The 12,641-nt window shown below is 45.3% G+C and overlaps 1 pseudogene; it reads right to left on the reverse strand.

Moving 5' to 3' along the window:
• Nucleotides 1-12,434, reverse strand: part of LOC112080991 (septin-9-like) — a 55,914-nt pseudogene extending 43,480 nt beyond the window's left edge.
• Between the last annotated feature and the right edge of the window lie 207 nt (nucleotides 12,435-12,641).

Below are 12,641 nucleotides of genomic sequence, written 5' to 3' on the forward strand. Positions count from 1 at the left end.
GAGGATCAATATCCCTTTTAAGTCACTTGTGAAACCATCACATCTATCACTCATAGTCACCTATTGAAATGAATTAGGGCCTACTTGTGTGTTATGTTGGAGCCAATTTCTCCTACTTGACACAAAATCTGATGGAAACAACCCACTACCAGTCCACTACAGTGCTGTGTTGTTCACGTTTCTGCTCCACTGACGCCATCTCCCCACACTGACAGACGGAGCAGGGGTCAGAGTCCCTCAGTCAGTCAGGGTGGGCCCCGGCCTCAGGCCCTCCAGGCAGGTCACCCTTCATTGAGAGCCCTAATAAGGCCCTCTCCCTCTGGGCAAATAACTAGCCCAGACCTCCATGGCCTGAGTAGGAACCAGACTACAAGACTCCCAGCTCCAGAGCAGAAAAAATAAACACTCACTCACTCTCTCTATCGTCCCATCAAATCTGAGCTCTTAATATTGGAATATAGCCTACAAACTCGTACCGAATGATAAAGTATGGTCATTTATACCAATACTGTTCCAATCCACGAACACCTAATGCTAAAATGGTCTGTGTCAGCAGGGGAAAAAGCCTACAGAATTATAGCTAATTAAAGGCCAAGTAAGTCAGGAAATACTTGGCAATGTCACTAATAGCGACACTGGAACATACTGGTTTATTAAATCCTGAAAGCCATGATTCATTTGATAACTGCGGAGTTCGAGTTTGAGGATGCGAACGAGCAAAAGGCTAAGTAGAATGCTTTTCTGCATGTGGCTGTGTCCAAAATGGCACCCTATTCCCTATGGCACTAGCTTTGACTAGAGCCATAGCTCCAATATATAGGGAATAGGGTACCATTTGGGATGCAGCATGTGTGCCTTTGTCCATCTGATAAACAAACCAATGCGTCTAGCAGCTGTAGTTTCCCTGCAGCTGGCCCCATGCTGTGGGCTCCCTCAGTCTCAGGTCTAAAACGTTGTCTAAACGTTATTTATACATTCTCTAAAACGCTCTCTAAAGATGGCGTGAATGCCGTCTAAAGACTGTAAATGCTGACACATTAGGTCATATTTGGCTCTGGGTTTTATCCCTCAGTTTACAGGAATCTAACTTGGCTCGTGTCGGACGCCCCTTTCTGGGGGCCGAGACACGCTCAATCTGCAGKGGGAGGAAAGAAGAGGAGTGTTTGTGCGTGTGTTGTAAGAAAGAGAGAGGAGGAAAGAGAGGGCGAGACAAAGAAAGGGAAAAGCAAAGGAAAGTGAGTGAGTGGAACCCAAATGTGTCAGATGCTGCCGACTGCTAAAACACGCTGCTTTGCTTTAGGACAGGGATGACGAGAACCGTTTATACATTCGTCCTTTGCATATGTAGGAGAATAAAACGAAATATTGTTGTTATCTCACAGTCTACCAAGAGTGCATGAATTGAAGAACAAATTGCCTGAATCATTTTTGTACATTCAGCAATAGGGGACTGAGTTGAGAGGGAATTGAAGAACAAATTGCCTGAATATTTTTTGTACATTCAGCAATAGGGGACTGAGTTGAGAGGGAATTAAAGAAACAAATTGCCTGAATATTTTTTGTACATTCAGCAATAGGGGACTGAGTTGAGAGGGAATTGAAGAACAAATGCCTGAATATTTTTGTACATTTAGCGATAGGGACTGAGTTGAGAGGGAAGAAAGAACAAATTGCCTGAATTTTTTTGTACATTCAGCAATAGGGACTGAGTTGAGAGGGAATTGAAGAACAAATTGCCATGATAGTTTTTGTACATTCAGCGGATATGGGACTGAGTTGAGAGGGAATTGAAGAACAAAGAAAGCTGAACATTCATTGATGGGGACTGAGACGCTGGGCTCCAGACAGAGCAGAGGGGGACAGGAGGGACAGGCCGTACTGACAGACAGGCCCAGGCTGGGCTTTAATCAAACAGACCTCTCCTCTTACAGGCCCACTCCGGGGACCCAGAGCTCTCCACTGTGTGTGATGCATCTTCCAGTCCCTCTGTGAGGTAGTAGAGGAGGGCAACTGGAGGGGGATGATGTGTTGTGGAAAATGTTCTGTACCGCCACCCCTGGAGGTTTGAAAACTAAAAGTCTATCCAAAATGTGGATACCTACACTACTGTGTACTGCGGAGGTATGTGCATATTGCCAATAGTCTTAAAACAGAAAGCTGACATGAATGCAGGACCATGGTACACGGTTTCTATATATACCTAGCCTCACTGGTCCCAGATCATGTTTGGCATGACAGAAAAAAAACTCTTTGAGTTGGCTATATAGCACGAACAGATCTGAGACCAGTCTACGATGCACTTTGCTTACTCATACCACTTTTACAGTGGCATCTCTCCACCAAGGCAGGCTGTATCAGACTGGAGGCACTCAGCCTCAGCATTGGAGGCTACTCCTAGAAACAGGCCCCAGATCAGTGGAGTGAGCCCATTACTGCCTCCACGCCTCATTGGGCTTCTCTGCTTTCTCACAGCAAAGCTTCTGCTCAGCAGCGTTGTAATGCCACAGGGAACTCCAGCCCAGATCAAAACACCCACACACACAACACACACACACCACACACACACACACACACACACACACACACACACACACACACACACACACACACACACACACACACACACACACACGATCCTATGATCGGTGGTTAGCAGCACACACAGCAGGCCCAAAGCCTCAACACACTGCTTTACTCTCCCTTGTTTATACATGTATATACTGGTCACCTCCATAGAAACTTCACAGTGACACAAATGAAAGACAATGGAAAGTTGGGGCCTTCCTACAAACCCAAGCATCTCTTTGGCTGTTTGTGTTCTCCACTACTTGAAGCCCCTTGAAGCCCCTGAGTGACTACATCCAGGATCACACYAGGAACCTAAGGAGTTAGAGGGTTCAGGAGAAGAAACCTAGGGTCAGAGGTTACTCACTGTCAGGGTTGGGGGACTTGGTGCGGTTGGGCGAGGAGCAGCGGATGGTGGTGACGATGGTGTTGTGGTGGGGGTTGGGGTGGTGCGGGTGGTGGACCGGTGCATGATGACCATGGTTCTCGTGGTTGTTCTTTCCATTCCCCGTTGTCTCGGGTSCTTTGGTGACGCTGATCCCTGGTGTGGTCCTCGCGGCCGGGCCATCCCCCAGATTGGGGGGCTCGAACCTCCGGGCATGGCTGGGGATCACCGCATCCTGGGGTGTTTTAGCGAAGGTCACCTCCCGTTTGTGGCCCATCTCAGGGGTCTTGGAGTGGCCTAGGACCTCGGGTCGTTTCGTGCCGAATCGGAGGGAACCAGGGCTGGTTGGATCCACCTGCTTGGAGGAAATGTCGATGGAGAGCTCCGTGCGTCCCCGGGATATGGGTTCAGGAGGCTTGGAGCCGCCCCCTCCCATGATGGTCTTGGAGATGGAGCCGTTGTTGTTATTGCTGGCGCCCAGTTCACGGTAGTAGATGCTGGTGGGGGACATGACGGGGCGGTGGTTGGTGTTGTTGGGCGCCCGGCGGGAGCCTGGCGAGGAGTTGGCCGAGGTGTCCACATCCTCCACCTCAAACGACCTCTTTAGAGCTGCATGGAGAGTGAGATGAGACAGACACACTCAGTCAATGAGTCATCCATACTTGACCATTTCTGACATTGCTGATAATCAGAGTGCACTTAGGGCCGGTTTCCTAAACAAACATTGCGGCTAGTCCTGGACCAAACAAATACGACAGCAAATATATGAACAGTGTATTCTAATTCCAGAGGAGCAACATGCACTGTTTTGACGTCCCCGTGGCATAATAGCTGCTTGAGGTTAGTGGGTGGAGAGAAGCTGGAAAAGCAATCTCGGCGACATCACAAAGGAAAATGGCAGCGACAAGCAATTAAGCCAAGCTCAACTCATTTCAATAACTCTTTATTAGTGGTGCCAATCTGTCACTACATACGACTGCATATTGGCACTGTACACGTGTATATGGTGCCAGTTGTATGACACAGTATGTTATAAGATGTGATCCAATTTATACACCCACTTGCACAGCCTCAAATGGCCTTATATAAATGAAAGTCATATATCTGCCTTGTATTCTCTACATGCATTCTTTAATATTGGATGAGATATGGATGAGTTATGGATGAGTAGTAGTGGTAGTAACTGATGCATAGCCTATATACAATGCATTAATACCAAATGAACAAAAGGAGACACGCCTCCCCCAGGTTACTGGTGGCTTTGTGAGAAAATCCCAGAAATAAGTTTCAACKAAAACACGAGGCTAGTTTGGCCTTGTAGGCATTGGCTCTTAGAAGTCAACCTGAATCCCACGGGGAAGATGCTAAGCTAGTCACTGTGGTTACGAGCTGCTTATGACATCACAGGCACACACATCCATGTCCTCTCCGTACCACTCAACACAACTCCAAGCTGATGATCAGTTCTGTTATGGCCTAAAGAGTGTGTGTGTCTGTCTGTCTACACGCGTGTATGTATGTGTGTATGTATGTACACCCACAGAGGGGGTACTCAGCCCCTATCCCATTGCCCTCTCCATAAACCCAGTCCGAGCAGTGAAMGGACTCAGAGAGCTGGAGACAATCACACCAAAGCCTTTCCTCAATAGATCAGTTATGGGCCTAATCTAATTTTACTGCTATAAACCTCTTCATTTTATGACAGCGATACTCTTTCTCCCCCTAAGACAAATCCTCTTCTTGCCAAACTATAATTTAGCGTGCTGGAGGAAATGTCTTGCTCTTCTCTGACTGTCCAATGGCATTTTTCCAGTTCAAGAACCTTTTTACGGCCTCATAAGTGTCCATGATGTCTATATGCTGTTGTATGATTGGTGTTGCTAGCACCCCTTCCCTCTGTAGCTCTCTATTTAAACACTCACTCCTGCTATGTTTACCGTACATCTTTCCATTTTATTTTACTGATCTGCCTTTCCTTGTTCTTGCATTCCCTGTGCATTGAAAAGCTAGCTAACCAACGTTAGCATAGCAGCATTAGCAAACTGCTAAATCTCCTAACTGCATTTGAAGGGTCTCATGTGTACATGCTGTAGGTGTTAAATGCTCTTAACAACCCCCAAAACACCTTCTGAAAGGTTGTTAARTAAACACTTATTTCCAACGACGACTAACTGTTATTCTCTCATGCTTCCTCCATTACGCTCTCATGATTTGGGGAATATTGGCGTTAAATTCCGGAGTCTACGAGGCATTATAAAATTGTTTAAGTCCTCCATTTTAAGGATGGGTGTTGCTTTGGCTGTTACTAAAAACACATCCCATCTCCCATATCTTTAATTAGAATGGGAGACCCAATCCCATATGCRGCTTATATAAAACAGAAGACGGTTATAAGTTATTTCCACTTTGCCACTCTACTCRATCCCCCATAACCCCTCTTTCCTCCCTAGTGTATTTTATGATTGTGCTGAATGATTCCAAGGATCCGGCTACTTTCAACTCGGTCCAGGACTAGGASTTGACTGCCAAATCAGTCTGCTGCTTAGTGCTTAGCAAACAGTGAGCTGGGAGACCATTAGTGTATTCAGTGATCTGAAACGTTCCGAACGTTGCAGACAGAAATAGAATGAACAGAGCTGACACAATTCCCTACTCTATCTTCTCTACAACATACATTTCTACCTGAGTGTTCTGTATCGTTACATGCTCTTGAACATGGCAGGGTTGCAATGCATAGAGAGACAGTCAGTATAAYCCTAACAACTGATAGGACGTAAGTGTTACTATCAGAGAGAAACTGTACGATGTATGATTAAATGCTCAGTGCTTAAAAACAGTCGGCTGGGTGTAAGACCACGGTTTCATAGAGACGGTCAGACACGCATAACACTGATAGGACTTAAGTGTTATCATAACATCCAAGATGGCTGCATATGATTTAGTATGACCTAAAAATGCAACTTTCTCAACAGACACCATGTGCCTGAGAATGACTTGGAAAGAGAGAGACATTACGGGAATTACTATAGCAAATAGGAATGCTCCTCGACTCAGTTCTACCATGCGGTTTTCCATGGTTTTCTATACATTCAGGTCACTCTTTCCAACATCATTCCGCTAGAAAACAGAGAAGAAGGATCACGTATTTCCGAGGAAGCATCCAAGGATATCCCTGTCATGGATTTCACACGTGCTGGATTGACCTGGGATCACGGAGCGCCAGTATCCCGACGTGAGCGAAGGCCAGGCGGACGATACCGTCTCATCCCCCAAGTGAAATGGCATTCCCAGACAATGAGCTGGAAATACAGAACGTCTCTGTGGAATCTCCTTAACAACAGAGCCTACTTCTCTCTCTCCCTGTGTAGCCTACCTCTTAGTGTTCAGTGTCTCACAGTCTCTTGTGAGGTGATGACCACAACAATAGCCATAGGGCCAGGCATTTTTCCTGACCAAGAACAAATCTGGGAACTAGTCCAGGCCTATAACTGGGCCAACAGAGTTTTTGTGGTTAGAAAAACTCCTGGTCCTAGCATAGCACAACACACTAAGATGGAGGCTCTCTCCCACCTGACCTGAATAGTAGGGCCAGGTAGATACCAGCATCGCAAAAAACATTCCATAGCAAAAATGAAAACACGAAGCAAACTCAACTCCTTGGTCCTTTAAAAACCAGCTATGTAAAAATATTGTGCTGTAGCTGTCACGACTTCTGCCGAAGTTGGTCCCTCTCCTTGTTCGGGCGGCGTTCGGCGGTGGCTTTCTAGTCGCCACCGATCCATGTTTCATTTTCGTTTGGTTTTGTCTCCATCATACACACCTGATGTCTATTCCATTAATTATGTTCTTTATTTAACCCTCTGGCTTCCCTCTCTGTTTTGTGCGTTGTTGTTTGTCATGTGGGTTCGTGTTCTTGTGCTTTGGATTATTTGTGTTTTCCTTGTTGGAACATTATCTTTATTTTTGAGTAAACTTTCGGACTATACTCATATCTGTGTCCTGCGCCTGACTCTGCATTTTTACCATTCACCAACACCCTCACGGTAGCTTGGAAAAGAAATGCATGTGACTCTGGATGACAACATAATGATGTTTTGTTTTCCAACATTAGAACTGTTTTCCTAAAGAAGTTAAATCCGCTCTGTGTTTTGTTTCCCTGCCACGACACTAACGAGTATCGCACTACTGGTATCGTCCTGGGCCTACTAAATAGATTTAAATAGAGGAGAAATCCCCTGCTAGGCCCAGGTGCTAGCCTTGACTTCCTGTCCCTGTGTGCATTACTGGTGTTAGCTCATCTCCTCAAGGACACACAGATAGAGTAATGGACAATAGATAGTGTACAGCTCTGATGCAGCTAGAAAGAGATAGGCTTGTGATACGTTTTTATCTAATGGTTTGAGTTAACACAGTCAATGCGCATTTCACTGCTAGTGTACACCTGTTATTTACGAAGCATGTGACGAATAAAATGTGATTTTTATGCAGGATATGGAGCGGAGAAATGTAATTATGCTCCAACCAAAACGAGCCATCAGAACCATAACGTATTGTTTCCTGTTMACAGTCTCACGGTAGATATAGAAAGAGACCGACGTCCTGGTTGTGTTGGTTCTGACTGAGGTCAAAAAGATCAAAGTCATCGCCGCATCCTGTTGTGGGGTTTAGTGAGGTTAGAGAAAAGATTGAACACTGAGGAAAGAGAGGGCGAGAGAGAGACCATAGACGTATACTAAAACTGACTAAAAAGGTCAAGACATGAGGTTGTGTTCTCTAGGGTCCACTGTTGCACTACAGCTCATCAACATCAGCACACTATCCTACTAAACAAGGCCAACGGACGTCATGGTGGCCTTCATGTTAGAGTCCCAGGCCTTGATCAATACTCCTTCTCTGAGACACTTTGTGAGTATGGGCCCTGAGCTCCATGGCATGTCGTCTGAGTCCTGATGTGACCGGCTGGATCAGCTTCCTCAAAGAAAGGGGTCTAGACGGGGGCCAGACGGCCTTCAGACCGGCCTCTTAGAACTGAAGAGTGAAGGGAGCTCTCCTGGGGACCGCAACTCTGAGGCCCAAATGCTAGAGTTTCATCAGTGTGTGTGTGTCTAGTCTAATTTATGTCTATTGGGCCGGATGTGCAAGTGTGTGTTTTGAGGGTTCTTTAGGGCAGAAAAGGCCAACTGTACTGTAGCAAATATATAGTATTACACACTATCTATGGGATACTAGAGAAGATATTGCCAAATAATATTGCTGACCTTTCTCTGCTCATATAACACCATGGTATTAAGTCTGTAGTCAATGGTTGTCTAACTGAACAATCTCTTACATTCCAGACTCGCTCACTTCCTGATCAGTATCACATGACGGTGGAACTATGAGGACGCTGACAGTTACTGTAATACTGCCAGATTATGGTCTATGAAAACATAAGAGGCATGATGATATAATGGTAGCATTTAAAAACTGTGCCGTTTCAGACATATACTACTGTACACACAATGCCAAGCCCACTGGCAAAACAGTGATTATGACTTGAATTAAATGTCTTTTCAAGTTTTTGACAACACTTTATCTTGATACACTAACACAAACTATAATGGTGAAGTTTAACGCCGTGGTACTACACGCTTACGCACGCTTACGCACAGAGCGGTTCTGCCAGTGTCAACAGTAGCGGGCTACAACATCACGCAGCGGAATTATAATACTATAGAAATCTTTCAAAACCAAGTCTGACAAGGCAAGGCCATCGAATGACCGATAAAGTTACACAAATCCTCCCCCTATTATATTTCACTTGATCAGTCCAAAGCTTTAGCCACCGCTAATGTTAGTGTGTCAAATATACACTTCCTCGTTTCTTCTCTGGACACTGTTGGGTTTATGCTGACACACGGTGTGACAAAGAGAAAGAGAGACAAAGAGAGAGAAAGAAAGATAGAGGAACTCAAAAGTGAATGCAGCTGTTGGTAGTTCAGTAGTACTTGGCTCTATACCTTTCAGTCTGAACCCCTGGGTGCTTGGCAGGTAAGGCCTTTCAGTCTGAACCCCTGGGTGCTTGGCAGGTAAGGCCTTTCAGTCTGAACCCCTGCGGGTGGCTTGGCAGGAAGCGTTCAGTGCTGAACCCCTGCGAGTGCATGGCAGGTAAGGCCTTTCAGTCTGAACCCCTGGGTGCTTGGCAGGTAAGGCCTTTCAGTCTGAACCCCTGGGTACTTGGCAGGTAAGGCCTTTCAGTCTGAACCCCTGGGTACTTGGCAGGTAAGGCCTTTCAGTCTGAACCCCTGGGTACTTGGCAGGTGAGGCCTTTCAGTCTGAACCCCTTGGTACTTGGCAGGTAAGGCCTAGTTCATTCCTTTGAACAAGCAACCGCCACAGGTTAACGACTAGAAAGCCTTCTGTACTGCAGGCTACTGCCACCCTGATTTACATCACTTGTTGACCACTGGAGCCATTTCCAATGTTAGAAGTAGCAAGAGCGGATGGATTCCAGACAACACCTGCAGCTATTTCAAACTCCACCATAGCAAACAGACCCTGAGAGGACTATTCACTATTTAGTTGATTCTCTATTGAGTTTATTCAATTAATCAGAGAGCAATAATAGACCAAGGCTTATGACTTGATGGTGATCTCAGATGCAGTCAAAAATAAGAAATTAAAATCCATACCAAAGCACTAACATAAACCACACAATCTAAAAACACACACTGTCCACAAACAAGAAGCCTCTTGAAAATCCCCACACTTCTAGTTTGAGCTGAGAGACAGACATAACACGGACCAGACTGGATTTGCAGGTAAATGGCAGAGTAGTCCGACGTCAGCCGTGTTTCAGCAGCAATGTGACCAATAGCGACGTTTCTACACAGCCCCAGATCAGATACCAGGGAGAATCAGATACAAGCAGAATTCACAACTGCCTGAGAGAACAGGCTGAGTGACAGGGTGGCTGACATCATCCTGTTACCATGGCACTGATATGGTATTTTTCATCCATTTGATCATATAGTACTGCTAATGGAAAGTTAACAGCACACTGTACCTACAAATTTGAGCAACACAATCTGCATTGTAATATCAAATCAAATGTATTTATATAGCCCTTCTTACATCAGCTGATATCTCAAAGTGCTGTACAGAAACCCGGCCTAAAACCCCAAACAATGCAGTTTAAAATCATTTGTTAAAAAGGAACTGTTGGACCTGACAAGCACTAATGAACTGAGTTTACAAAGAAAGTGGTGCACAAGCCCCCAAGATGGTCATAAAAGTGCACGGACACTCTACCAAATATACATAAACACATGCCACTTTAAAAGAGAGCCCAGGCAATAGAACACATGTTTACTTTACCTATTTTTGGCAGGGTAACACACACACACACACACACACACACACACACACACACACACACACACACACACACACACACACACACACACACACACACACACACACACACACACACACACACACACACACACACACTCTCTCTCGGTGGAATTTCCTCTCCCTGCCCAAACAGCGGCACGCTCCCTCAGAACACATCATCACTCACTAAAAAAAACTACCTGGACATAAACCTACAGCTGTGGGAGATAGAGTCTGGTCTGTCCAATATGGAGAGATCACCACAATCCTTTCTGTCAAAGAACAAGGTCTTCATGCCCCGACTGATATTGTTTTGAGCTTCACTGACTCAAAACTACTTTCTGAAGCAGGACCACACATCCAGACGTGTAATTCTAAGGGAGTGAATGCACATAGACCGATCTGACCAAGAGAGCGAGAACCCAAAGCTCATCAAGTGTTGGACTGTGTCCATATGACCCTAAAGAAATGAAATGAACAATACTGACATGTTTAACTGTGTTCAGTCACACATTCAGATTCTCAGATCTGACGGAGTAAACACACTTTCAGTTCAAAGTGTGTGGGTTTTGGTTTTACTGTCCTTGTGGGGATAAAAATAAGAAACCCGCACACTGCTCTCGATAGTATCACTGCTCTTTAATAAGCTTTACGTATCGGCCTCCAGAGCCCTCACAGGGATAGTAAAACAAGGAAAATTCAGACAAATGGATGCGTTTTGTCAAGCCCACAAAGGATAAGGCTTTTTTTTTTTGCTTCAGCGGTTAGGTTTAAGCTTACAATTAGGGTTAGAGTTAGGGTTAGGTTTAGTTTTCGGATTAAGGTTAGATTAAGGATTAGGGGTTAGGGCAGGGTTTCCCAAACTCGGTCCTTGCGACCCCAAGGGGTGCATGTTTTGTTTTTTGCCCTAGCACTACACAGCTGATTCAAATAATCAACTAATCATCAAGCTTTGATCATTTTAATGAGCTGTTTAGTGAGGCCAAAAACCAAAACGTGCACCCCTTGGGGTCCGAGAGACTGAGTTTGGGAAACGGAATGGGAATCAATTGTTTGGGATCAATTGTTTGTTCCCCACAAGGATAGCAAAATAAACGTGTGTGTGTGTGTGTGGCATCTGTCAGACCTTTCATAGCCGGAGGGAAGGACACACTCGGACCGGAGGAGGAAGAGGAAAGGAGGAAGAGGACAACAAAGGAAATCAATGCTAGCTTCACAGGACAGCTAGGAAAACAAAGGAGAGAGACAGAGGATACACTGAGGAGTTGTGAATGAATGGGGGTTTGATGCGGTGGCCAGATGTGGCTTTACTATGAGTCCCTTTAATGCTTTCAGCTGGAAGGTTTCCTGTGGTGGAGTAGCACTGTCAATATTGGGGTACTCTACTGACAAGGCAAGTCAGTTAATTAAGATCAAATTCTTATTTACAATGACGGCCTAGGAACAGTGGGTTAACTGCCTCGTTCAGGGAAAGAACGACAGATTTTTACCTTGTTAGCTCGGGGATTCGATCTAGCATCCTTTCGGTTACTGGCCCAATGCTCTAACCGCTAGGCTACCTGCCGCCCCATATAAATCAATAACAGACTCGCATTAAGAGACAGGGGGGAACACATGCCCAATGCGCGTGCGAACACACAAACAAACTCGAGAAACAAAAACAGAGCGAGAGAGACCCGTGCTGTTAAATGAAGAAGGCTAGTGACTGAATTGTAAATTCGATCTAGAAATAGTCTTTTTGACATCAGTTATCTTCAGTCGTTAGTCACCACTGGCTGTCGATAGGAACATCTGTGACAAATAAAAGAGGGTAATCAAAACAAGACAAACCTTCAAAGTCAGAGATAATTCCGTCTAGGTGAGCAGTAACCTTGGAGTCAGACATCTTGTTGGTTTGATATCCAAGTAAACAGAATTCACAAGTCCCTTCCCAATCAAGGTAACGTTCCAGAGTCCCTCTATGGATTCTAAACAAATCCCAAATTAGGAGCCAGTGTAAAAAAACAGAGTGCTGAGTAGTAGATCTGATCCAAGCCCACAGCTTTCTTAAAGGAGCAACTTATTTTTCTCTGCTTCCTCCTATGCCTGGCACTACATCGCAGCGTTCAGTCTTCAGAGAGTGAAAGGCAAGCCCTCCTCTCCTCCCCTCAGAGAGAAACTCCCTTTTTTTTGTGCATTTCCCTGCCTGCCGTCTCCCTCTCAATGAGTGTGTGTGTGTGCGTGCATGACTGTGTCTGTGTGTCAAGTCTGATTCCATAACATTCTACAACATGTAAAAAGACCTGCGCCAACAGGGGAATTGTCACACAGCCACTTA

The sequence above is a fragment of the Salvelinus sp. IW2-2015 genome, unplaced genomic scaffold (genome assembly GCF_002910315.2).
Source record: "Salvelinus sp. IW2-2015 unplaced genomic scaffold, ASM291031v2 Un_scaffold16635, whole genome shotgun sequence".
NCBI classification, from domain to species: domain Eukaryota; kingdom Metazoa; phylum Chordata; class Actinopteri; order Salmoniformes; family Salmonidae; genus Salvelinus; species Salvelinus sp. IW2-2015.